Source organism: Malaya genurostris, chromosome 3 (assembly GCF_030247185.1).
Source record: "Malaya genurostris strain Urasoe2022 chromosome 3, Malgen_1.1, whole genome shotgun sequence".
In the NCBI taxonomy this organism is placed as follows: domain Eukaryota; kingdom Metazoa; phylum Arthropoda; class Insecta; order Diptera; family Culicidae; genus Malaya; species Malaya genurostris.
This window is the reverse complement of record NC_080572.1, coordinates 133,531,775-133,559,733: the sequence shown is the minus strand read 5'-3', so window position 1 is coordinate 133,559,733 and position 27,959 is coordinate 133,531,775. Positions and strand designations below refer to the sequence as shown.

The following is a 27,959-nucleotide window of genomic DNA, read 5'->3' as shown; positions in this document are numbered from 1 at the left end:
CATCTGCTGAAAATCCTTCATATTCTATCAGAAGAATACAATGACGTTGATCTAACGGATCCCATGAGTCAACTTACATCACTGCAAAGAGCTCGCCTGATGACACTCGCCGTGCTTGGCTTGTTAGAAAGGTTAAGAAATTGCAGGAAGCCTTGAACTGCAAGGCATATGACACATTGGAGTTATTTCTTCTGGATTGTAATTGCTCATTTGAAATTTACTTTGACATCATTCGTGCATCCATTTCGCGGCCTACTGTTTTGCTCAAGCGATCCCGTGTACTGCAATGGTGTAGCTATGATATCGCCAAACTTTCTGAATACAAGCGGAAAATGGTGCTTCTATTCGTCCCGTTCCGCAACGAGTTGTGTGACATTCTGGATCAGAACAAATTTCTGAACCTGTATGATCTACACGAATCCTCTATTTTTGGAAACGAAAAGACTACGATAGCAACCTGAACTTGCAACAGATAATCGAAGAATATTTAGGGGCATGCAGCGAAGATATACCAAGAGTACAGCAAACAGAAGCAACAACGATGCATAGTGAATGCACAAGAACTATTGTCATGTAGCCGAACGATGATGATACTCGATTGCTTCCTACAAACGTCTTGTCAGCCGTTATTAAGCAACGATCATCAGTGATGACGAAACAAGAATACTGGACCCTTGTACGGAAAACAAATGCAGCACAAAGGGACCTGATATTGCAAGTGATCGACAACTTGCATTGCTTCGATAATAGCAGGAAACCTCTTCAGTTATTCTTTACTGGACCTGCTGGATGTGGTAAAACTTTTACGCTCCACTTATTAATGGAAACTTATAATCGTTATAGTCAACCCCATAACACCCAAAATAATGCCTACGTCGCTTGCGCATCAACTGGAAAAGCAGCTGTGGCTATTGGTGGGACAGCAGTTCACTCGGCATTTCACATCACCATGGATCGAAGGCGTCATGGTAATATTAGGCTAATCATTATTGATGAAATTAGCATGATAGGGGCAAACATTTTACATACGGTTCACTCGAGGCTTCAGGATATTAGCGGTGACTACGGTGTTCCTTTTTTCGGAAAAGATATTATTTTGTGTGGTGATTTTCGACAGCTTCCTCCGGTCAACGCGAAATCCGTGTACAAACCTATGAACAACTGTATGGGAGGCGCAGTGTTGTGGCAAACACTAGAATACTTACCTTTACGTCAAGTAATGCGGCAGAATGATAGTTTGTTTTCCTCGATACTAACAAAGATTGGAAACGGTGAACGATTGTCGGATGATGAAACCAAATTGATTGAAAGTAGGTTTCGTACAGAAGCGTGGTGTAAAGAGCATATACCGCACACTATTCTATTATATCATCGCAATACTGCTGTTGAAAAGTACAATAATGAAGCCTTAAATAATCGAGATGGCTTTGACTGTACTGCAGAGGATTTAATCATAGGTTACAAAGACAGTGGTTAGTTAGTTAGTACACGCACCAAGCTACACAAAATGAGTGTCGCTGAAACAGCCTGCCTCCCTTATTTAATACGACTTGTTGTAGATATGTCTTATATGATAACAACCTATGTAGACGTAGGAGATGGTATAGTGAACGGTGTTATTGGTGAGCTCAAATACATTGAGTTCTCCGATGATGATGATCAACAATGTATAATTCGTTTGTGGTTCAAATTTAAAAATGATGCAGTCGGAGCTCAACTTCGAGTAAAATCCAGACCGATAGTATTCTCAAAACCTAGCGATCTGCAACCAAGCTGGACGCCTATAAGTAAACGATCAACAAATATCAAATTGAGTACCGCAATCAGATGTAAACGAAAACAATTTCCCGTTCTCAGTGCGTGTGCGTTGACTATTCACAAATCCCAAGGTGGTACGTTCAACGAAATTGTCGTTAATTACAATAAAAGTCAAGAGCAGCAACTCGTATATGTTGCCATGTCTCGTGTGAGTTCACTACAGGGACTATATTTGACAAATGTCGCCAACTCGTTTGTATTTCATCATGCTAAAGGCAGCACTACTTCAAAAATGAAAGAGTTACGAGGCGAAATACAAGGATTGGAAAAGCACAAGGTAGTGACGCTTAGTGACGAGCTGATAACGTTTTTAAAAAGTGATAATTGTAATGCACAAATATTAATGAGCCTCAATGTCCAAAGCCTCAATGCACATTCGGAAGATATTTCTACCGATCATGTCATGACACGAGCTGAGTTTTTAGCGCTTAGCGAAACGTGGATGGATAACAATGATCCGTTGGATATTGAAGGTTAATGCAAGTATCCTTTTCGAATTGAACTTTTACAATTGCACAATTATTTTTGCACGAAACCTATACTACTACAGAACGAATTATATTCCCATGATCGTAACGGTTGATTTTAACATTGACATTTTGAAGAAATAGAACTTTGGTTTTGTGACATACATGAACTGTTTGTTGAAATTGGATCTTGTATCAGACCCAAAACAGCCGACTACGTTGGGCAATTCTTGCATTGATATGGTTTTCGCCCGGAACACTCCTAAATTTCCGATCGAAAAGTTCATCACTTACTTTTCATATCATTGCCCTTCGTTCACCCTCCTTTTCGTTGTAAGTTTCTAGAGTTTATCCGAATATGTTTAATAATTTGCTCTAATTCACAGCCACCAACGGTACAGCAAGCAGAGGAAGTCACCGATGAGTGCTAAAAACTTTGAACAGCACCAACGCCATCAAACTAAACGGCCCTTTTCAGGGCCACCAAAATTCACAGAGTTATTTTTGAAAATTTCTGCATTTAGATATATAAATAAACTTATGTAAAACAAAGAAAAGAAATGCTCCCTTAACATTGCACAGTGGTCCAGGAAGCAAAATTAGCAGGAAACAATTGTTTACGCTTTTATTATTGGGCTTAGAGATTTGAAGTCTTCGGCACATTAGTTGCAATTAATAAACTGCGTTTTTCGGCCATAGTGGTTTTAGGGTGGTCCTAAAGCAAACTATGAATTAAAAAAATATTTCAAAATCTGGATGAGATAGAACAATGCATCCTTCCTCAATAATTTAGAGTAATCAATTTAAGGCAACTTTGTCGAAGATATTGGTTGTGTATCTTTAACCATTTTTACATTAGAACGGTTTACATATCCTAAGTTTGGGTGGTTCTTAAAAAAAACAGTTTTTATTCAATAACTTTTTCATTTGAATTTTGTCAATAAAGTAATGTTCTAAGAAATTCAGGAGCCTAGAAAGGCGCAACTTTTGGTGGAAGAAGATTTTTTTATACTACCTGGTTCAATAGTTATGATAGATTTTAACAAAAAAATACGCCTTTTTTAAATAACGGTTTCCAAAAATGGCGCAACCCGAAAAAAATATTTTCGATTGCATGTTATAGCTTATACATTTTTATATAATATGAGAAAAATTTGGAAAACAGTTATTTTTCTATCTCATTTAAATCAAATTTCCGTGCAAGTATTTTTGTACTTTATCATATAACATCTAGCTTAGTAATATACTAAGGAGTGTTAGAAAAAGGATATTTCATGACAAATATTTACAATCTATTCTTTGAACATTTGTCGTACGTATACTAAGATGTAACTTTTAAACTTTTTATCTTTCTCATAAAGAAAAGTTTTACAATCACTGTGAAAACTGATTTTTTAACAGAGGTCCATAGAGCCGAATATCATATACCAATTAAAAGTGTTTGTGTTTGTCACACTCAGTTTCAATGGGGATCTCAGAGAAATCTCCTAAATTTCATTTCATTTATATGCAATTACGTGGTAAAAAGCGCCAACAAATCAATTTCCAAGTGTTTCTTATAAGTGGCCATGGGAAGGAAAAAACTACCCTTTGTATCATAAGGCACCCCGCCTAGGAGTCGTCATGCATTCTTAAAATTTAAGTAGGTCATATTGTCTGAAAGGATTTTAATAACTACTTACGGTGTCTTTTTGTTAGTATTGGTTGGCAACGTAGAAGAAACGCGATAATAGTTTTGTTGTTCTTCTTCGTTTTCTGGCATCTTTCGTTGCAAAGTCATTGTTTCTTGTGGGGTATCATCAATTTCTGTCTCTAAGTAATAACGCGAACCATGCGCCGATTTACAGTTTTCACATTCGCTTAGATAATCATCATCGAGACTATTATCATTTGGAAGAAAATGTTCCTTTGGGTTTATGCAGTTTGTTGAAGTTGTCAATACAGGTAATGGTTTCTCAACTTTAGCTTTATAATCCGTTAAATTTACTACTGGTGATTTATTAGAATATTTTTGATGCGAGAGACGATCTACGGGTGACTTTTTAATATTATGTTGTAGTTTGTTGTTTGGAATTGTGGAAGAACATCGACCATCTATCAATGGCGACGGTATATTTATTATTGATGGCACCTTATTCACCACCTCAGTCAACAAATTATAACTTCGATGACATTGTTTGTTAGAATTCTTTGGCAACGTATTGTGAGTCCTGCTCATAATGACACTATGCGGTACCATGTACGACGATGTGTTTTGAAAGGCTCGTATATCGTGATTAGATACAATATTATTTCTTGTTAGGGAATTTGTATAGCTGGTTTTTGAAATTTTGCAAATATTATCAAGTAGACCTGACGATTTTGATATCGGAATAGAAAATTTAGCACTTTCATTCGAAGGTTTGGAAACAGCATGTGTTTTAGAATTGCTGTAAAAAGACTTCCGATGCGCTCCTGATAATCTTCCATTGTGTTTATACATTTTGGGTGGAAGTACAGGGTTCTGCTCAACACACTCATCTGATGAATTTAGAACATTCCTATGTTGTTCTTGAATGTTCAAGTTGCTTTGCTGCGGCATTGAATTGTTCACTTTAGTTTTACATTCTTGAATACTATCATCTAGTTCATTATGATCAGAATAATTTTTCGGCAATGTACTTAGTTTTTTCTGCATAGTTTGGTTATCAGCACATGACTGTTCATCGGAGAATTTGTTATTGGTGGTATGTTGCAATTTTTCATACTTAGTATTACAATATAAATTTATTCCACCTCCCTCCAAGTTATCGTGTTTTTTTCTCAGAGCTGATTTGCAATGAACACTGGTGGTATGAATTGGTTGCAGCGGTCTAGGTGTGCCGTGCTGTTGTGTATATTTGTGTAATGCTGTTTCACCCGGATTTCTTGTTCTATTTGATAGTGATCCTCCATTATCGTTTTGCACTACGACTGATTCATTACTGATTTGTTGTTTTGTCCCTTGAGTGGAGAGATAAGCTATTGGGCTACTTTGTGCTGGACACTGACAAGAGATTCGCTTAAAACCATTATATTTGGGAACTATACGATCGCTTTTATAATTTGCTTCACTCTTGAATTCAACATCATTAGGACCATCCGTTTGGATTGTTACAATATTACGATTTATTTTCGGTGGATTAACGATTGGATTCATGTCTATAACGTGTTTCGGGATCGTTCTATGGTATCGCTTACCAGTTGCGCGAGTTTTAGTAATAGGTATTATTTCTTCATTGATAATGCTCGGTTCGTCTACAATACTATTAAAAAGTGGTGGAGCTGGAATAGCACAACTATTAATACTACTGAATCTGTTTGAAATTCTTTCAACAGTATTGTAATGTGCTACTGTTGCTGTAGAACATAACGAGTTATTTTGACTTGAATGAACTTCTTTAACGCTCGAAGTGTTGGGTACCAAAAAATTACAGGTATTATCAGAATTCATGTCACAGTTCTGAATTGTGCATACCTCGGATGCACTAACTGGAATGGTATAATAACTAGCGGGATATGACAAACATTGATCATTATTTCGAATGATATCATTGGTATTACAAATGTTAGATGAAGATGTCTGAGTGTTGTCTGACAGCGTCGATCCTATGTGGTTTTCACCAGTAGCTGTTGTTGTGAGATTTCCTCCATTATTTATGTTAATATTGATGAGGTTCGTTGTATTTGCTGTAATTGTTTGGGACATGTCAGGTACCTCAGTTATTCCAATAGGATACTGCCTATGCGTGGATGTAGCGACACTAAGAAAGAAAAAATAGAACAAAAATCAAGAATTAGTTTTTTAATGCGGTCAGTGGGATGAACTAAATCGCTTTCAAAGAAATTCCACTATGTTGAAAAAACTAAACTACGTTACCAATGTCACAAACTAATCAAATAGAGAACCAATTGTTCAAACTACGGCCATGAAGCGATGAATTGCCACATGAAAAGTTGGTGCGGGAAATGTACCGAGCCCCATAATATCGAAAAGTCTTGACATTACATTCCTTTTGTGGAATTTGGCCTTTCTGTTTCGACAGACTTCGCAGCCGATTCTTAACGTACAGAATCATTGCATGGCTAGTACTACGATATTAATGACACTATGAATCCTTCCATGTCTAGGCTCGAACATATCACAACTGGCTTGTAAGACCAGTGCTGTCTGCATTGAACCGTCAACCCGGGTCGATAATACCAATAATACCAACGATTGCTTACTAGATGAAATGAAATTTAAATTTATATGTGAATTACAGAATTCACCGGCTCTACAGGACCAGAGACCTATCATCATCATTACAGCAATCTTCGACATGGTACGTGTACGCCATTGAAGCGAGATCTGGCTATGCTCCCTCGACCAACCAACAACCAACCAATGGTTAGAATCGACCTATGTTTTTATCCACTAATCCCAGTGATACAAAATGACGTCAATTTCTTGTTCGGCATAGGAGGCTTTGCGTCATGCATAAAAACACCGCATCGTTCTGCGTAGTAAGAAGAGAAATCTATAAATATATGTTGCAAAATATTTGTTTGCCTAATTGAAACAAGTAGCTCGTCCAGTGAGGTGATGACTAGATTGTATAAGCGTCCACTCGCTGGATTGTCGCTTTTGCTTACTCTTCAGTATACGAGGCTGGGTGTCAAATCTCCGTCTCAGCGAGAATTAAAGACTAGCCGCGTAACCTTTTTCTGACGTTATTTTGAAAGCTTATAACTCAGTAATTTGTTGATGAATTCATTTAATTTAACTACCAATCGATTCGGAAACATTTAACTTAAACTTATGCGGCTGATAATAAAACAACAAATGTCTATTCACATCATGCGTTGTAACTATGCAATGTTCATTCATGTATTAGTAAAATCAAGTTACAATATAAACAGATTTAAAAAAATTGGTTGCGTATGCATTGGGTCCTCAATATGCAAAAGTGAAAATCAACTAAAGTAACAAAATATGTTCTGCGAACTGTGTCACATATTTTCTTCCTTGTATTGCTGCCATTCTATTTTCAGACACTTTCCGAAGATTATCGACGCTTTTTAACGAAGAATAATTAAAATTACACTATTACTGAATTTATTGGTTGACGGTTAGTCACATTTTTCACATTCACATTTTTCGATCAAAATATATAATCTCTATTCGCTGTTTATAAAATGATTAAGTTTGTACGTTCTCTGTCTTAAAAATGAAAAAATGTCTATTATGATACCTCAGAATTATTTAATGTAATCGTGATCGGTCGAGTCTTGCATACAACCATCTCATTTTTTTGTAGTTGGTGTCTTCACAAAAGTTGTTTGTAATCAAATGGCGCTCCTCTTGATGTAAAAAGTTACTAGGGAGGTCCTTATTTAGATTTAATCTGAAATCTAACTTTCTTAATTGAACTCAAAAACGTTCATTATACAATAAAGTTGTAGGAAATTTTATTTACAGCAACTTTACTGAAAAAAGCACCTTTCTAGCTTTCCATATGATCGAGTTACATCAATTTTCTTAACTAAATGTAGGGTGGTTCCTGAAAAATCACTTTATTTGTTCTAACTTGTTTGTGAAACGATCTATCGAAAAATTATCTTCAAAACAGTTGTTGCACTAATCATTGCGCACAATTTTATTTATTTATTTTTCTCTAATTCATCCGACAATAAAAAGTCTTAATGAATATAATGTAGTCAAGTTATAAAATAGTCCAACGTGACACTTACTGGCCAAATTTATGTGTAGGTTCGCCGAAATCGAAGAGATGTTCAACAGTCTCAAATGTTCTGATGCATGCTGTTATCGGTTCATAGAATCCAACCGTCGTTCGGTGGAATCTCGGTTGAAGTAAACTAGTAGAACGTAGCGACCGTTTTGATACGCGAAAGTCAAGACTAGATAAAAGCTTCGAAGAATCAATATCGCCGTTAATAATTTTCTTTTTTTTTCCTTTATTCCTTCCATACCGGACGAACTAGGCTATGGTGCACAAATGAACACTAGTAACGAAGGAGGAAACCGGCCTATCATTGATAGGTTCCCTCCAGCATGTAACCCAAGCGACAGATTCCTTTACGGTTATCAATTTGCAACGAAAGATACGAATATCTTCTATTGCAAGTTCACCAGAGAGTTTGTCACTTGGGCAGGAAGTGTGTGCTTCACCCTGTAACCAGTCAATCATTGAGTCGTGCGTCTGTATCGTATTGGTATTTTGTCATCCTACCAACTGCTTCTGTGTCTTAAATGTCCTCGTCGATGAGACTTTGGAAAATTTCGCTTTGTATTCGCTTCGGTCTTAGCCCTGCTTTCCTATATAGTCTTTTATGTCTGAAGCGGTACAAACGATTATTACTTTAAAGTTCCTAAATAGATGTAGATATGTTTGGTCTACTAACACTATCCATTCTAATCTGCACTGATTAATTCTATCTTTGTCGAAGTTACGTTACATTTCCTTTTCCCCATTGCATCGCTTTTTTTACTATGCCGGAGAAACCTGTTAATATCTCAATGTGATAATTTATCAAGAATAAAGAAATAATAATAATTGCTATAACAATAATTATATTAATAAGAAATAATAATAGAGACAATCACAAAAATAATAATAACAATAATATTTACAATAATACAATAACAACAACAATAATAATAATGATAATAATAAAAGTAATAATAAAAATAGAAATATTGTGACTTACCAAAAGTTACTATGTCATCAAATGAGTTATTACATGGAATTACCAATTTTTCGTCGTTTTACTGGGGCTCTCGATTTGTTTTCAATTTCCTTTTGGTATTCCTGTGGCACCCTAGGATTTTTCCGCTCCATATCGTTTTTGTCTATAATCTTTTATTTTGATAGTTTCTCGTGATAAAAATAAAATAAAATCAGGTGTTAGTAAGCTTGTTAAATTATATAATGTAAGGATGCGCATTTAACACTAGATTGCCCAAGAAAGTCACAATATGTAAACAATGGAAGGATTGCTTGAAATTCTGTGAACTTTTCTAATTCTTTATTTAACGATATATGCACTTAGGCACACTGCACTAGCTTTTATTTATTCTGTCACAGTTTATATTATTGACTTTCTCTTTTTCAATCATTTTGACTGCTTTTGAGCAATTTAGGTCTAAACTAAGTTTTGGGCCTTCTAGTGTTGAGCACGCATCCAGGAAACAAGAACTACATGTATTTCGTGAAGAAATACTAGGTGTGATTGGATTCAATAATCCACGTAAACCGTTCTCTTCCAGAAACACACATCTCACACTCTTAGTTAGAAGGTGACATCTGTGTCCAAGTTGGAGAAATCTAAGTACATTCAAACCTTTCCCGATTTGAGAGTGTATTCACACCTGATTAATCAGTTTCGCCGTCATTGCAATTTGTAAACATTACCGATACCGAGCCGGATCGGAAAGGTTTGAAAGTTTCTAAACGGTTCATAAGATATCAATTTACTCCTATTCCTGATAACAATAGTCCTCCTTTTAGAATTAAATTCACCAAGTTCAGGACGAATATGTTATATTAATATTCATCCCAACTGGATCAAAATAATTCAAATTGGTGACCAATTCCAGGCATAAGAATTCCTCGGAAACACCTAATGACCTATTGTCAATTTCAAGCATTATTAGTCCTGTCCACTCCGTGATCGATCCAGACAACATAATAATTTTCTTCTTTTGCATTCATAAGCGAACGATCGATCTCGGTATGGTCCGACTTTGTCAATACGCGAAGTGTAAATTGACTCATCATCCAAAGCACAGGGTATATCGCCGTTAATAATTTTCGCAACAATAATCGCTTGCAGAATTTTTTCTGCGCCGTTCCAGTGTGTCCAAACTAATCAGACGGCAGCGATCGGGATACGGTGGAAGATCTAGCGGATTTTGCCTCGGATTTTACACGTTCAATTCGTAAACTCCAAGCTAGTTGATACGGACTCCAAACTATGCTAGCATTTTTCAAGTATAGGGTGAGCTATCGAGTAGTATAATGCCTTCAAACAATGTGGATCCTTAAAATCACGTCCAATTTTAGTAATAAAACCTAATAATCAAGCTTGACTCGTAAGAATCTACCACTTAGATAAGAGCAAAGCCAATCAATGAACTTTTGTGTTACACCCAATCGCAATAACTTGCACAAAAGAATTCGGTGATCAATTCGATCGAACGCCGCTTTTAGATCAGCATATACGGCATCAATTTGTACTTTTTCCTCCAAACGCGAAATACAGGTCGAGGTAAGGAGGTAGAGAAGGTCAATGCTGACCGAACGCCCGGGCATAAATCCGTGTTGATCTGAGATGTAATGTTTTGTACGAGAGAACAACTCATTGCTCACTGTTATTTCGAAGAGTTTTGAAGTAGAAGACAAATTCGTTATACCACGGTAGTTTCGATTTCTTTGCCGCTGCAACAACCATTTCAGGAGTAATATCGAAGTGTTTATGTGCACTAAGTTCTCAGTAACATCCAACGCTGCAACCTTAACTTCGATATCAGAGGCAGTATTTCTAGCAAATACCGAAGCAAATAACTTTGCAAACAAATCGCAACATTCCATTGTTGATTTTTATACAAAACCATCGTAGCAAACAGATAAAGGAACTGATGAAAATTTACGTTTGGAAATCACAAAATTCCAATTTTTTTTGGATTCCGGCGAAGATCAGTTTGAATCCGCATAACGTAGGCTTGGTATAACCTTGCTTTCAACCTACGATAGTTTTCACTAGAACTTTTGAACATTCGTAGTGTTTCATAGCTATGCCAACGACAATGTGTACGCTGCCAAACATTGCGAAAACGTTTTAACTCACGCAACCTTACTGTGAACCAAGGAGGATTGATAGGCCGTTTAACGAATGGCAAATTTGAGCTAAGCCATTGAAGTAACGCATCGCAGAAAACCATTGCCATTTAATTTACATTATCGATCTCTTGCAAATATGTCCAATCAACATTCCGCAAATTTTCTAGTAAAGCAGTAAAATTAGTTTTACGATAATTTAACCTCCTCGATTCATGAATAGGCTCCGAGTGCCATGAATTGTTCACACAGTCATCTGGCAACGGATGATGCGGGTCGACGGGTAACAGAGGAGCACCACTACGGTCAACGACTAAAAGTCTATTCGCACTATTCCAGGACGGGACTATCCGGAACTTTTTTCCTCATCGGCGATGACAGAGCTGCCAGCGTATGCATGTGTTGGAATCCCGGATCCGGTATAAAATTCATTTGGTTGCCACCGATCCTCGCCGAATTTTTCCCGGTGCCGACGGTGCGAAAATCTCGGCGAGGAATATCGGCGGCAACCAAATGGATTTTATACTGGATCCGGGATTCTAATACATGCACACGCCGGCAGCTCAATCATCGCCGATGAGGAAAAAACGTCCCGGAATAGTGCGAATAGGCTTTAATTGACGCTCTGAAGAGCAAACAATTAGATCGAGTAATCTCCCGAGATGGTTTCTTTGTTGATTCGCTTGACAAAGAATCACATAATCCATTTAATCGATCAGCGCCGTACTTGCAGCGGGTAACAAAGAAAAACAGATGAAATGTGTGTCCTTATGCCGTTAATTCCATATAATCCAGGGCTGGCTAAAATCACCGCACACTAAACTAATATCATTAGCAGAGCTTTTACTGCATAGCTCAGAGACATTTGAAACGTGTGCATCTATCAAATCGACGTTTTTGCTTTTATCGGGATCACCACGTTTTTGCTTTTATTACATCACCAAATGTTGATTTCTCATTATTTGCTGAGCTGCGATCGCAGTGGAAGACGTTGACTGAACTAAGATTTTTCATATGAGCTACTAGTAAAACGTTATGATTATTTTTTCATAAAAAACTAGTCAACCTTCAAATACCAATATTCATTAGATGCTAGATCGATAAAAATGCATATAAGTAAAAAGCTAAGAGAAAAAGTACGGGTGTGTAATGCCAGAGACATGACTGGATGTCGTAAATGCGAATAAAACTGACACTCTTCCTTTATACCTCCGAATATCAATTAGTGAATCGATTTTGTGAATTTTGCAAACTTTCCCCTTTTTCGCCACTACACGGAGAATCCGCAGAAATCAAAATTACAATATTGCAATTTTTGTTTTACGTCCTGGTTGTTTCAACTAAAATGTTGTTGATTTAACTAACATATGATTGATTGATTTTGTCACAAGCCTTTATTTAAACTAAATATTTGTATTCGAAGGCTGTCACTTGGTGGAAAACGAAGACAGCAAAACGCAAAACAAATATCCTCTTCATTTCACCATTGAAAATTTGCAATGGGAAATGAACGTCATTTATGTCAGTTACGTAGTGGCCGTTTCATTTAAGTGAAAGTATGCAGAAAAACATAAGAGTTTTATTGCAAAACAAGTTTTTTATGTACTTGAATAGATATTTCTACAATATAAATGTTTTAATTTCACCTGGAATATAATTTTGCACAGTTTATGTTAACATAAAAACGTTTAATGCTTTAAAATTACTGTTAAAGTCAATTGATAGTATTTGTATTTTCTTGAAAGTGCATCTGTAGCATTAGGCTTATCAGCAACATTCTTGAAAACGGAATCAAAAAAACTCTTATAGCGAGCCACTAGAGATGGTCGGGTATAGAAGTTCTTATACCCGAACCCGACCCGTACCCGAGTGATTAGCAAAAAAAAATACCCGTACTCGACCCGTACCCGATTAAAAAGGTGGGTGGGTAATGTCAGAGACATAACTGGATGTCGTGAATACGAAAAAACTGATACGCTCCCATCACTTTTCCGAATATCAGTTAGTTGATTGATTGTATGAATTGTGCAAGATTTCCTCTTTTTCACTAATAGAGTTTGAAGCGATGTACCTACATTAAAATACAGATAAGTTACATTAAACAGCTACTATTCTACAACTATATATTCCAAACTTGAAACAATTCTTTTATAATTTGCTAATATAGCAGGCTAGGTACGACAAATTTGTAGTTTATTTTTATTGATGCTACAAAGTTCGAAGATATCTGATTCTTCTCGAAATTTCAGTACGAGACAATTGCAATGGGCTGGTCTGAAATGTATCGACGATCTTCGGTATGCAAGAGTCATTCTAATAACAATAATGATAGTAATAATAATAATAATAATAATAATAATAATAATAATAATAATAATAATAATAATAATAATAATAATAATAATAATAATAATAATAATAATAATAATAATAATAATAATAATAATAATAATAATAATAATAATAATAATAATAATAATAATAATAATAATAATAATAATAATAATAATAATAATAATAATAATAATAATAATAAAAATAATAATAATAATAATAATAATAATAATAATGATAATAATAATAATAATAATAATAATAATAATAATAATAATAATAATAATAATAATAATAATAATAATAATAATAATAATAATAATAATAATAATAATAATCATAATAATAATAATAATAATAATAATAATAATAATAAAACAGATTAACCTGTTTATATGGCAACCCTGTTTCGCATGGCATATTTTTACACGGCCCCATACTAGTATAAAAATGTATTCAACATTCGCTTTCGCATTGCCGTTCGTAATTGAATGTGTTAGTGACGGTACAAATCTGCTTTTCTACCTGTTTTCGGTGCCATCGTTCTGACGGTGTCTCGTACGTACAGAGTAGCTGCTTTAACTCAAATGACGCTATTTCTCATTTTTTTTTTGCATAAATATCTGTTTATTAATCTTATTTTTGTGTATTACATCAACATTTTACAGTACAAGTGTTTTGACCCTTTGGCCTTTCATCTTTGTTGTTCATACGATTCGTTATTAATATTAGGTGTTTTAGTTACTCTTGTTTTACATACTAATGTTTAATCATAATATTTATTTTAATTATTTATAAAATGTCTACCTACTTATAACTATCCTTAAACTAATACGTACAAATTTTGAATTATTTGTATTTCAGAGATTGAGCACCTCTCTTCAAATTTCGTGCAGTATTGTTCGAATTTTTGTTCTAGTATATCCAGTGTGGCCATCTCATGTACTTCACTAGTTCTTGTCCAAGGGGGTAGATTTAGAATCATCTTTAAGATCTTACTTTGAATGCGCTGAAGCCTAAGTTTGTGTGTTCGTGCACAGCCCCGCCAAACAGGGATTGCGTATTCAATTGCAGGGTAGATGATTTGTTTATAGACAGCCATCTGATTCTTCAGGCATAGTTTAGATGTTCTACAAATCAGCGGATACAGAGACCTAATGAGTATGCTGCATTTTTGCACGATTTTGTCAACATGTGACCTGAATATCAGATGTCTGTCAAAGGTGAGTCCTAGATAGATAACTTCATCGGACCATTGAATGACCTCATCACCGAATCGTATTCTGCATTCGTCAGATGGAACAAGTTTTGGAGATCTTGAATGTGGAAACAAGATGACCTGAGTTTTTGCTGCATTGATCACAATTTTCCAGCTTGTAAAATATTCCGTTAAAGCGTCCAGACCTGTTTGTAGTTTATTTTTCAGAGCATTAATGACACGACCTTTGTAAAGAATGGCAGTATCATCAGCAAATTGTGACAGAACACCACCACCTGGAAGAGGTGGGATGTCTGATGTGAAAATGTTGTATAGAATGGGACCTAGGATACTTCCCTGGGGTACACCAGCAGGAATAGTAAATCTTTCTGAAAGTGCATTATTCAGAGAAACCTGGAATGCTCTATCTGCAAGATAATTTTTGATAATTTTAATAAGATACATGGGAAAATTATACCGATGCAGTTTAAACACCAGGCCATCGTGCCACACATTATCGAATGCCTTTTCAATATCCAATATTGCCATGGCAGTCGTTTTGGACACTGATTTGTTTTGCTGGATGACGTTGTTAACCCTTGTGAGCTGGTGGATGGTGGATCTTCCTTTCCGGAACCCAAACTGTTCTTCCAGAAATATATTCTGTTCATCTGCAAAAGCAAGAATTCGCCTTTGCATTGACTTTTCAAACAGCTTGGATAGGGCAGAGAGTAAGCTGATGGGCCGATAGCTCTTGGAAAAGGAAGGATCTTTCCCCGGTTTCAAAACTGGGATAACTTTAGCTAACTTCCACATTGAAGGGAAGTAACCAAGCTCCCAGCACCTGTTAAAAATTTTAGCTAAGAAGACAAATGAGCGAATACTCAAATGTTTCAGCTCAATGTTGAATGTGTTGTCGAAACCGGGGGCCTTCATATTTTTGGATTTTTTCACAAAAGCCATCAGCTCATTCGCAGTGACTCTACTTTCCTCAGGAACCAAGCTGTCTGATTGGTCAACCTCAGCTACGCTATCAGCAACGGCTCTTTCATATGGACTAACAATGTTAAGTCCTAAATTGTGAGAACACACAAACTGCTGGCCTAGCGCATTTGCCTTCTCTACTGGTGTGATTAAAGGTATTCCTTCAGCTGCGTCCTGGGGTGACATCAGAGGAGGAATAGGCTTCGGTTTTTTCTTAAGCACCTTCGTTAAGGACCAGAAGGGCTTTGAATGTGGGAGAATTACTCGAAGCTTTTGCTGGAAGTTCCTGTTGCGAAGCTCAGATATCCTTTCCTGGATTATCCTAGTTAAGTTGTTATAAGTAGTCTTCCTATCTAGAATGCCAGTTCGTTGATACTGCCTCCGGTAGATATTCCGAAGTCGGATGAGTTTCTTGGTGACAGTGTCGATTTGAAGAGAGGAACTCGGCATGTGTTGTACTGGAACCGTCCTATCACGAGCGACTGTGATTGAATGCTGGAAGGAAGATAGGGCTGCATCGATTTCCATCGGGGAATCAAGTGGTAAATCGATATTAATAAGTTGGTCGGCGATATGTTGAAATTGGACCCAATCGGTACGATAATAGTTCCTCCGAGGTTGAATAGGCACTGTTTCTGGTGAAGATCCCAACGTCAATATTACTGGAAAGTGGTCGGAAGAGAGCTCGTTGAAGACAACCGGAGAGCTGTCTATGGCGATGTTGCTGATGAATATATCCAAAATGGAATGAACTCCCGATCTGGAAAGTCGCGTTGGTTGATCCGGAGCGAAGATGTTGTATTGTCCAGCTTCGTAATCTTCGGCAAGTACGAATCCGTTTCGATTCTGTCTTCTGTTTCCCCACAGCTCATGCCGTGCGTTCAGGTCCCCAGCAATGATGAATTTGTTCTGTCGTCGAGTGAGCATAGCCAGATCTCGCTTCAATGATGCACACGTACCATCTCGAAGATTGGTTTGTTTGGGGCAGTACGCTGCAATGATGATGATGGGTCCCATCGTCGTTGTAATCTCAATTCCGATGGCTTCTATGAGTTGCAATTTAAAGGCTGACAGAAGCCTGTGCTGAATGGATCGTTTAACGGCAATGGCAACTCCCCCTCCTCTGGTAGTTGTCCTGTCGAGCCTGTGAATCCTGTAATTGGAAATAAAAATAGAAATTTCAGGTTTAAGATGAGTTTCAGTTAAAATAGCAATATCGGCATTCTTCTCTTGAAGAAAGTCGGACAATTCAGCAGTTTTGCTCCTGAGTGAGCAAGCATTCCAATTTACTATAACCAACTCATTATATTGCATATTCGATGATGAATTTGCCTAAGGCGTTGATTTGATCTAACCGCGTTCTGCAGTTTCGTAGTTTTGTTGTCATTGTTTCAAAAATGACGACCAGTTGTTCAGCAGAGAATAAATCACCAGAGTCATCCTTTGCTTGTGGTTGATTATTGCCCCATCCAGGAGGGATTCTTGAGGAAGATTCTTTTTGGGATCCAGAGGCTGAAGTCTTTGGATTGCTGCGAGGAAGTGGCGGCAAATTCGGAATATCCCTCTTCGGTGGGAGCCGTAGGAAATTAATTTCATCCTTCTGTGGAACATTCTTGTGCGTTGATTGTTTACGGGATGCATGTTGTCGAATTTTTGTGAACTCAGCACGTTTGGGACACGATTTGCTAGTAGATGGATGGTCGCCATCACAGTTCACACATTTTACAGCGATGTCATCTAGTAGGCAATCGTTGGTATTGTGTGGTTCGGCACATTTCCCGCACCGACTTTTCATGTGGCAATTCCTCGCTCCATGGCCGTAGTTCAAACAGTTCGTGCACTGTGTGACATCCCGATGTACCGGTTTATACTTTTGCCATTCGATGATTATGTGAAATAACGATTTAATCGTTTTCAGTTGACTCATGGTGATGGAGCCCTTCTCCAGATGAATCAGGTACAGTTGATCTCTAAACTTTTTGTCCGTATTATGGCGCTTCATTTTAAATACCATCAAAGGCTTTAGTCCAGCCTCCGACAGTGCCTGCTTTAGTTCGGCTTCCATCATGTCGGGTAGTCCTCGAATTACAACCTTCATAGGTTTGTTGGCGGCAATATCGTGTGTGAAGTATTCCGCTTTTGTCTGCTTCAGATAGCATTCCACTCCTTTGTAGTCGTTCAAAGCCGGAACAGTTATTTTGTAGCCTTCAGTACATAAACGGATTGTTGCCTGTAGTCCTTTGCTGATCAGTGTGTTGAAATCCGAGCGTAGAGTTGGTGGGAAGCCCTTCAGGTAGAAAGGCGGCATTTTTTCCTTCTTCTGCAGTTCCTCTTCGACATCTACTGGCAGATCAGCATATTGGTTTTTACTCAGCAAACGGTCGTTTACCTGTACATCACTTGGCTTCAGACGCTTAGCATCCTTTGGATCCTTCTCGGATCTATGGCGGTTTTTACCCATAGCTTGGGTAGGTAGACAACTGCGAATAAAAAATAAAACAAAATCGAAATTAGTCGTAGTAGGTTATTCGTCTATCCACATCGAGTGTTAGATGACGAATACGCTATTTCTCACATCACATTTCAATTTATACTGGTAGCGGTGTACGGACCTCCCCTTCACAGAACGGGAAACAGAGACGATATAAAAGAGAGAGTTAGTAGAGCGGCAGTCATATAGTCATCATTCTCGATCGTACTTCTGTTAAGTTCGGACGTGTCTTATTCCCGGGTGTACCACCGTTAGTTTATTTGAAATCGTTAGTAAATCGTTGTCGTTCTCGTCGCGTTGTCTCGCGAAAGGAAGCAACCCGACATGGGTAAAAAGAGCTCTTCGAAAGGGCAAACTAAAAAACGCCCAGCCGATGGGGAAACTGATACAACGAGTTCCAAGAAGCTTTTGGCAAGCAACCAGTACTCCATCCTTCCGGAAGAGGGATTAGAAAGGAAAGAGAAACATCCCCCGTTCTATGTGAAAGGAAAATCGGAACATCTTATCACGGATATTACCGACCTTGTTAATAAAGGCCTTCAAGCATCGATCAGACTGTGCTCTGATGGATACAAAATCACCGTTCCTTCCACTCGTCATTTCAAAGCAGTGGAAAAATATCTGGAATTACGAAAAATGGAATACTTCACTCATGACATCGCTGCGAACAAGCCGTTCAAAGTGGTGTTGCGTGGGTTGCCTGAAATGGAAGTGGAGGTGTTGAAGCAAGCACTGGAAAATGTAAAATTGGTCCCAGAATCAATTTACAAAATCATGCGTCACAACAAGGAAGCTAAATATCGCGACCAGCTGTATCTGATCCATTTGAAACGTGGTTCAATCACTTTAGCCGAACTGAAGTCACTCCGCACACTTCACAATATTGCCGTTCAATGGGAGCGGTACAAGCCCGTACATCGTGATGTCACGCAATGTTCCAATTGTCTGAATTTTGGACATGGAACCAGAAACTGCCATATTCGCCCTCGATGCCTGAAATGCGGTGCTGACCACAAACCAGATGAATGCCAGATGGAAGAAGAAATAGACATAGTTAAGTGTCACAATTGTGGAGGTGATCACTTGTCCACCAGCCGTACGTGCCCCAAGCGTAAGGAGTTCATCGATTTTCGTAAACGAACATCCAACAAGAATCAACCGAAACGCAAAAAGGAGGTGGAATTCGACATCAATGATTTCCCTCCCTTGAACCCTGTACTTCCCGGTCTGCCATCAGCTCCGCAGCCGTCAAATCCAAATCCGATGAATCCTACCCCTCCAGGATATCGGTCATACGCTCAAATGACAGGTGCTACCCAATCCGGTGGCATGTACTCCATGGATCAACTTGCTTTCCTTTTTCTTGAATTGGATAAGCAAACCCGTGCTTGCCGTACTGCCCAAGACCAGGTGGCTGTTATGATGAAGTTTTATTATAACCATGGACAGTTCTTCAATCCGAGTCCTTAATTGGAATGCCAGGAGTGTGGCACCAAAAAAACTGGAATTCAGCGAGTTCCTAGAAGCCGAAAAAATCGACATAGCTGCAATCACTGAGACGCATCTAAATCCAAATGATACCTTCAGTCTTCCTGACTTCACATTCGTCCGCTTAGATCGCACATCGTCCGGAGGGGGTGGTGTGGCGATAGCAATTCGTAAAAGGATTCCCTTTAAACTACTGCCTAGTTTCAACACATCGACCATCGAAGCGCTTGGCATCATAGTTACAACATCAATCGGTGAAATAGTGTTTATAACAGTTTACTGTCCTAAGCAGTTCAGTGCCCGTGATAACGGGAGCAATCAGTTCCAGAATGATCTCCAGAAGCTGACACGCAGAAATACTAAATTTATTATTGATGGTGATTTAAATGCTCGCCCTGGTTCCTGGGGCTGCACAACGACGAACAGAAATGGCAAAATTCTCCATGAAGATGCTCAGTGTGGACATTATATCATCGCAAACCCGGATGAACCCACGTTTTATTCACATGCGGGTGTTGGATCTACGCTCGACCTATTTCTGACAAACATGGTCATCGGTTTATCTATTCCGGAAACAAAAACTGCACTATCGTCTGACCACCTTCCGGTAATGTTGGAGATCGGTGCTGAATACGTTCGTTCCCGTAAAAACTTTCATCGTGCTAACTGGGACCGGTTGGTAAATCACATCGAAAGCCGCATTGATGATACCACTTCCATCGAGACCTGCGATGACGTCGACAGAGTATTAGAAAGATTTACCAAGTTAGTGCAGGAATCTGAGGATCTACATGTTCCGGTGGTGCCGATCACACGTAAGTTTATTCAACTTGATCAGAAAACCAAGCAATTGATTTCTCTAAAAAATTCGCTGAGGCGTCAATATCAGCGAACTCTGAATATCAGCCGAAAAGTTCTTTTCAAAGCACTATCTCGGATTGTAAAAATCAGACTGGAAAAAATTCGAAATAGGAAATTTTCCAAAGATATTAAACATCTTCCGAACTACTCTCGTCCCTTCTGGCGGCTGGCCAAGGTACTGAAAGAGAAGCCGAAACCGATTCCTCCGTTGAAGGATAATGATGCTTTGCTCATTACTCCCTTAGAAAAGGCTAATTCAATTGCTCTGCACTTTAAATCATCGCACTGTCTCGGTACCAATGTCGTCAGTCCGAAAGAAGACTTAGTCCAGGAGTCAATCTTGCACACTGATCGTGCTACCGTCGAAGTTTCCCCCGAATCCCGTATTACCGTTGATGAAATAAAGAAAAACATCAAGTTTACTCGAAATATGAAGGCGCCCGGTTTTGATGGGCTTTTTAACGTTGTCCTGAAAAAACTGGGTCCCAAATCTTTGGAGTTGCTCTGTAAAATTTTCAACAGTTGCCTTGCCTTGAGCTATTTCCCATCGCAATGGAAACTTGCAAAAGTTGTTCCTATCCTCAAGCCCGGAAAAGATCCGACATCACCGTCAAGCTATCGACCAATTAGCTTGCTGTCTTCACTCAGCAAACTGTTTGAACGCTCCATCTACAGTCGCATTCTAATGCATGTGGATGATCACCGCATTCTCCCGGATGAACAATTCGGCTTCCGTAAAGGTCACTCGACAGTGCACCAACTGCTTCGTGTGACAAATGGAATTAACCGTAACAAGACCGTCTCTAAATCAACCATAATGGCCTTTCTGGACATCGAGAAGGCTTTCGACAGTGTTTGGCATAATGGTCTCGTCCACAAATTGGTTACCTTCAACTTTCCAATGTACCTGGTTAAAATGGTTAACAGTTACCTGAAACAGCGTAGCTCACGAGTGTTCCTCCAAGGAACGCTTTCTGACGAGTTCGACGTTCCAGCCGGAGTCCCCCAGGGAAGCATCCTTGGGCCTGTTCTGTACAATATATTCACTGCCGATGCCCCCGTTCTTCCTCGGAATGGGAAACGTTCATTTTTCGCCGATGATTCATCGTTGTCGTACAGCGGCCGAGTGGTCAATCAACTAATAAGCAATCTTCAGAAAGGAATTGACTGCTACACCAGCTACCTGTCGGACTGGAAGGTTCGCGTAAATGCTTCCAAGACACAGGTCATCATCTTCCCTCACCGGAACACGCAGCGGTTGCTAAATCCACCGAAAAACATCCAGGTCCAAGGAGTGAACATCGCATGGTCAGACTTAGTACTGTACTTGGGGCTGAACATGGATGCCAAATCTCTTTACCGACACCAAGTAGAAGCCGTTGGACAAAAAGGCTTACTCTTGCTTAAAAAGCTCTACCCGTTGATAAATAGGAAGTCGAAACTGTCCATCATCAACCGTCTTGCAGTTTACATGCAAATCGTCCGATGCTGCTGTATGCTTCGCCCATCTGGATGAACTGTGCTCCAACACACAGGAGAAAAGTTCAAGTGATCCAGAATAAATATCTCCGGATGATACTCCAGGTCCCGCTGTCCACGAGAATCTCGGATATCCACGAACTGGCCAACATCAAAATGATCAACGAACAAATGCTTGAAGTCTACAATCGATACCAGCAAGCATCAAGTGTATCTGAATATCACATCATTCGTGAATTGTTTTCTTAGGTCTTATATTTAATTCGTAGGTTATCAAATTAAAAACGTCAACTACAAAGTTAAAATGTAAATTAGGGGCTGTCCATAAAAGACGTCACGCTTTTTTTTGACGATTTTTGACTCCCCATCCCCCCTTTGTCACAAATTGTCACAGAAGCAAAGACCCCCCACCCCCCCTATGTCACATGTCACGAATTCAAAATAAATAAAATTCAACTCAATACATTCTCAATATGTATGACAAACCATACAAATATGAGGGAAAAATCGATTTATTGCATGCAGTCATTAGATTAAAAAATATCCCTAAAACTACAAAATCATCGGAATTATTTTATTAATATCAATTATATAAATTATATTTGGTTGGAATTGATGAAACATTTAGATCATCTGTTTTATTATTAGTTTAGGTAAAGAATAATATTTCCTTAGTGTAGCATACAGGGCTGAGAAAATAAAGACCAAACCTCATCAAAACGAGATCACTGCCGGAGAATCTTTTCATTATAGCAGCCCTTACACATGACAATATTATTGTCAATCCAAAGTATTGTCAATACCGTCAATCCAATGAGCTTGGTAACTTGAGTCCGCGTTTTTCGAAAAATTGTAAGCGTTTGGAGCTTTCAATGTGGCAACTGAATATTGAAACATTGAGAGGAGAGGTCATTGTATATATTTAACTGTTTGCTCTCTGGAGAGAAAATATTGGAGGATTGATGAACAGTTTTGATTTTTTGACAATATTTTCGTCAATCCAATGAAATTTCCCCTACACGATCAAAAGTATTGTCAATACTCCTTGTATTGACAATAATATTGTCTCGTGTAAGGGCAGCTTATCAGTTGATCGGTGAAATTTAAATCACATCGATCAATATCGGTACTGATCTTCAGTCACACAATGGGTAGTGATTTTGAGTTAAAATGATTCTTGATTTATGTAAGTTCAATCGTTGGATGATTCGATAAGCTTTGATGTTGGTGGAGGAAAATCACATATGATCAAGGTAAGACATGACATGATCTACGTCTGAAATCGTTGATCTCCCGCCCTTTTTCAAATGGACTACAATTGAATAAACTGCATCAGAATGAGATAAGAGAAATTCTTATGATATACAATTATCAATGCTAGAAAATCAAATTACTGAAAAAATTGTCAGTGCATAACTTAAGTTAAACCGTTTGAAGGCATTTTTTTCTTTTTTACTCATATTAGGCAAAATTTATTAATTTCGCTAATTTACTCGCTCTTCCGTGCACTTTTGCTGATCACAACAGAAATGATTTCCTGCATCACTCATTTCCGAATTTACAAGAAGAAGCTTTTACATCAACAAATACACGTTTTCCTATAGAATGTAAACGTTTATTTTGGAGATTTTTTCAGGAAATAGGGCAAAGCAGTAATATAATTAGGTATTTCAAAAATGCGCTCATTGAAAATATTGGACGTCACATTCCAAAAACCTCCCCCCTCACCCCTGTCACAAAAGGTCACGTATTATGAAACACCCCCCTCCCCCTTGCGGCGTGACGTCTTTTATGGACAGCCCCTTAGCAAACTGCAAAAAATCCAAAATTTGTTAAAAACATTACTACAAAAACTGAGATGAAAAACCAATTGTTGAATCCCTCTATATGTAAAATAGCACATTGTAAAACGTCAAACTGTTTTAATAAAAATTAAATTTATGCAAAAAAAAAGCGGCAGTCAGTAATACTGAATTGGCTGTCTAACGGTTAACAGCTTCTTGTGGAATTTTCACGCGGAAACACGCACACAGGAGGAACAATTAAGGGCAAGGCAAAGTCCCGCTCGAACCGTGCTGGTCTGCAGTTCCCAGTTGGCAAAATCCATCGTCTGCTCCGGAACGGAAACTACGCAGAGCGTGTCGGTGCCGGTGCACCGGTCTATCTGGCGGCAGTGATGGAGTAGTTGGCTATCGAAGTGTTGGAATTGGCCGGTAATGCTGCCCGTGACAACAAGAAAACGAAAATCATTCCTCGCCATCTGCAGCTGGCCATCCGTAACGACGAGCAGATGAAAACCCCGTCCTTTTCAGGACGACCACATCACTGTGATAAAGAAATATTTAGATTGCTTCAAGTTTAGCCAGTTCTGATACGCCTGGAAAGTAGAATGCGCAAATTAAGTGGAAACATTAATTGTCATACCGAACAGTGGCACAAACGGATCTAGAGTTCAACTAACAGCAAATGCACTCATAGGCTAGCACTCGTATCATGTCGAACAACCTCTTCAGTTTGTTATTTTTACAAATAGGACAACGACACGCTACACATTCAAACCAACAGATTGAGTTAGTCGGGCACAGAAGCCATAGTCAGAGTGAAACCCACCCATAAATTTTCCCATATGCTTTCCCTCCCACATACACGCAGATTCGTGTGTGAAATGTCATTGCTCTGTGTTTTCAACAATTCATCCATGCCAGCGTACCTAGGGTTTACGGGTTTAACCTCTACATTCTGCATTTCCAACACTCCGGCCGGTTCACTGGTATGGTTTGAAACACAAACACCTTCCTTTTCGCTACTGGCACAAGGAAAAGTGCTTTTTCTGTGTTCACCTCACTGAAAGGGTCGGATTGGTTGAATTCGTGCAAGAACACTCATTTCAATAGCAATGCTACAATTAAATCGACGATGAGTACTCGACAATGATTGTTCCGGAAACTATTTAATAATAATAATAATAAAACAGATTAACCTGTTCATATGGCAACCCTGTTTCGCATGGCATATTTTTACATGGCCCCATACTAGTATAAAAATTTGTTCAACATTCGCTTTCGCATTGCCGTTCGTAATTGAATGTGTTAGTGACGGTACAAATCTGCTTTTCTACCTGTTTTCGGTGCCATCGTTCTGACAGTGTCTCGTACGTACAGAGTAGCTGCTTTAACTCAAATGACGCTATTTCTCACATTACATTTCAATTTATACTGGTAGCGGTGTACGGACCTCCCCTTCGCAGAACGGGAAACAGTGAGACGATATAAAAGAGAGAGTTAGTAGAGCGGCAGTCAGTAATACTGAATTGGCTGTCTAACGGTTAACAGCTTCTTGTGGAATTTTCACGCGGAAACACGCACACAGGAGGAACAATTAAGGGCAAGGCAAAGTCCCGCTCGAACCGTGCTGGTCTGCAGTTCCCAGTTGGCAAAATCCATCGTCTGCTCCGGAAGGGAAACTACGCAGAGCGTGTCGGTGCCGGTGCACCGGTCTATCTGGCGATAGTGATGGAGTACTTGGCTGCCGAAGTGTTGGAATTGGCCGGTAATGCTGCCCGCGACAACAAGAAAACGGAAATCATCCCTCGCCATCTGCAGCTGTCCATCCGTAACGACGAGGAGTTGAAAACCCCGTCCTTTTCAGGACGACCACATAACTGTGATAAAGAAATATTTAGGATTGCTTTAAATTTAGCCAGTTCTGATACGCCTGGAAAGTAGAATGCGCAAATCAAGTGAAAACATTTGTTCTAATAATTTGTATAAAGTATACTAGTATAAAGATGTTTCTAAATCAAAATTTTCTGTTTCGTATTGCGAGACAGCGTTACTGTCCTGTCGTAATTGAATGTGTTAGATATCATGATCAAAAAGCGCCCCATACTAAAGAATGCAACTCTTTCGCACGGCATATTTGTGTACTAGTATAAAGATGTATTCAACACCATCACTTCCACTTTCGCATTGCCGTTCGTAATTGAATGTGTTAGTGACGGTGCAAATTAATTTAACTTCTCGTGTGTGCCTTGTTTCGGCAACAGTTGCTCGGAAAATGGTAGGAAAGCGATAAAATTCAACTAATTCTTTATGATTATTTTTAGCACTTAAAAGTGCTATTTGAATTTGCTGGAATTTTTGGCTGCCTTTCATCCGATTTTCACTGTCATCGTGCTGACACTCGTGCTTTAACTTAACTGCCGCTATTTTTCACATCACCTTTGTTAGAATTCCTTTCCTGTACGCAGAACGGGAAACAGTGAGACGACAGGTCCACGATGTTGCTCTCGTGTGTCTTGTTTCGGAAACAGATGCTCAGCAAATGGCAAAATTTCGATTCTATTGGTAGTTAGATTATATAAATCCTTCTACAGATCACTGAGCTGTGAGCTTCCAAAATACGAGAAAGGCAAACGCGCCATATGAATTATCCTCTTTGACACTCGTTTGTACCAAACATTTAAGAAAAGTTGATTTTGAACTATTTAAGATTATGTCACACAACTGAAAATTTTATCATTAAATTGTGATCATATTTCCGATGGCATGTTGCAAGAATTATGTTGATTCATTAGATACAACAGAAGATATTCACGATCAAAAACTTATCACTCTCTCAGAGGGTAAATTTTGAAAAGGCGCCCCATAGTAAAGTAAGTCGTACAAAATTTAAAAAATTACCCGTACCCGATCAACAATAAAAAAAAATTACCCGTACCCGATTAAAATTTACCTGTACCCGTACCCGACCCGAATGAGTAATAAAAATTTTACCGAAATTCAGGATGGAGAAAATAATGTTTTTAGATAGCGAGCCGTATCAGGTTCTAGTTGTTAAGTAAAATAAATTAAAATGAAAAGTCGTATACTCCCAACAAAGGTTCCTGAATTACGTTTGGTTCCGACCTCTGGTTTCGGAACTACAGGATGGTATGTGAAACGAAATTAAAATAGTGTAACTCATTTTTCTCATAGATGGCTGAACCGATCTAAGATTCAAATGAGATCTAAGAATCATGTAAGATTCAGATGAAAAGTTTTAAGATTCTATAAAACATATTGTTTTCCAGTCAGATCCAACTTCCGGTTTCGGAGATACAAGGTGATTAGTATAAAAATGTGTATTTCACATAAATTAATCAGGTTTAGCGGGTTAGCAGATTTGGATAGCCGATAACCAAATAAACTTATTTCATTTTTGGTTGTATTCAGTTTTCGTTTTGGAAGGCACCTAAAAATTCAATTCGCACTTTGATTTCTCAATAATTTCTACATTGATTTTTGATCATTTTGAAACAAATGTAAACTATACAGCACTCAGGTGCATTTGTCTGACTTCGGCTATACCGAATCTCGAATTCCGGTTCCAGTTTCGAACCGTTTATCAAAGCTAAATCGTTTTCTCAAAAAAGCCAAATCGAATTTCAGAAACAAAAGTTCAAATTAAAATAAATCCAATTTTATCCAATTCTGACTTCCGATTCTGGAATTGTAGGATGATGAATTTTTAAAATTCAAAGCGATATAGAAGATGACAATCCCGAAAAGCTTTAAAGTTGGACTTAAAGTTGGTTTGGGTTATGCTGGTTCCTGAATACCGGCTCTGGAAGTAGCTTAAATTACCCTAAACTCTAAAGTGGAAATTACTACGACATTTCATGGAATGTTTAATCGATTGGTACACTTTTAGATTCAAATTCGATCCGATTTGCAGTTTCGACATTACAGAGTAATGAGTGATTAAAATCTCAAATTGCCACTTAAAACGACGGACATTAGAAATGAAACTGAAAAACCGAAGAATATTCATGCAATTGATAAAAAAGGTATCATCTCACTGCTAGGTGGATTAAGCACGTTTTTATGGTTAGAATCCTAATGATTGATATGAAAATTTGAGAAAATCTCCAACCAATATTTAAAATAACAGTTTTCTGGTATCTGAATGCGATATGAGTACTACACAACATTTTATATATG

At 38.3% G+C, this 27,959-nt stretch overlaps 1 pseudogene; it reads right to left on the bottom strand.

Annotated features, from left to right (window-relative positions):
- Window positions 1-27,959, bottom strand: part of LOC131439185 (uncharacterized) — a 150,015-nt pseudogene that overhangs the window by 43,940 nt on the left and 78,116 nt on the right.